Genomic DNA, 1,261 nt, shown 5'->3' on the forward strand with positions numbered 1-1,261 from the left:
ACCCAGTGAAGACATTACCTTTGTTAGCGGTTGGGGGTCAAAGGTCAGGGGGGTCACGACCTTGCAAAATGTGCGTTTTTTGTCATAACTCGGTCAATTCTTATCCGATTTGCATGAAATCAGCACCAAACTGTTCACTGTTCTGTTCCCTACACTCCCATGCCAAGTACAGAACAGTAGCTGCGGCGAAGGTATGCGCTCTACCGAGTGCCCGTTCTAGTTTTCATTTTAATAAAAAAATCGTCGTAGTATCTGTTATCAGTTTAATAGCTGATATGTCTCGCAATGCGGGACTAGTCTATAAAATGGATTTTTGGTATCGGGAGTTGGATCAGGGGCTTGCTCCGTCCGCTCCACGTATCGACCTGGTATTGCAGTACCTCCGGGAATGGTGCACCCCCTTCGGGGGAATTTTTAAACAAAGAAAAGATTCGTTAATGATCGTGATAAAGTTTTTGTAACTAGAGACATGTTTATGCTTCAAAACTGTTGGTTGAGCTCGGACACTAGGTGATGTGGAGTGGTTTGGAGGTTGTCTCTTTCTCATTGTAATTCATGGGTAAAATGCCAGGGGCATAGAAAAGGTCCCTTTATATAAGGGTATGTCCCATGTAGCAAAGTATAGAAAAGAAGGAGCATTTCATAGCTTATAGAAAATGCCAAACAATACAAAATAAGGGACATTCAAAAAATCTCATGTGCATTCTGGGCTACCCTTGTGTTCTGAGGAACCAAGTAATGCTCTAGAAAAGTTCGTACAAAGGTGTTCCCTAAATCTGGCAAATAAAATACATTTACTTTTTCATACAGGTGCATGAATCAAATTGGCACCCTTTATATGAACTTTTCTAGAGCATTACTTGGTTCCCCCTCAGAACACAAGGGTAGTACAGCATGCACATGAGATTTTTTGAATGTCACTTATTTTGTATTGTTTGGAATTTTCTACAAGCTATGCAATGCTCCTTCTTTTCTGTACTGTTATGTTTGTCGGGGGTAGGCAATACCTTAGTCCAGGTAGAATGCATAGGTAGTGTGCTCTGACTGTCATGAAGAAGAAGAAACCTCGATGTGTCATAAGTAGGAAATTTGTGTAGACCGTATGTCGTTTAAGCTTGTATCTTCATCCTATGAGAGGTGTGGGGTATGTTAATTAGTGAGGGATTATGGGTAAATTGATCCCCTGTATGTAATTGCCTCAACTTTGCTTGTGTTCCTTATGTCACCGCACTACACACCATAGCCAAGCCAAGCAATCGAC

The 1,261-nt window shown here is 41.5% G+C and overlaps 1 non-coding gene across 1 annotated transcript; it reads left to right on the forward strand.

Moving 5' to 3' along the window:
- The first annotated feature begins 216 nt into the window (after positions 1-216).
- On the forward strand, positions 217-402 carry LOC144889936 (U2 spliceosomal RNA). Its single transcript, XR_013622152.1, has one exon. It is a non-coding gene; the product is annotated as a U2 spliceosomal RNA (small nuclear RNA).
- Positions 403-1,261: the final 859 nt, after the last annotated feature.

The sequence above is a fragment of the Myxine glutinosa genome, chromosome 1 (assembly GCF_964187855.1).
Source record: "Myxine glutinosa chromosome 1, kmMyxGlut1.1, whole genome shotgun sequence".
Taxonomy (NCBI): Eukaryota; Metazoa; Chordata; class Myxini; order Myxiniformes; family Myxinidae; genus Myxine; species Myxine glutinosa.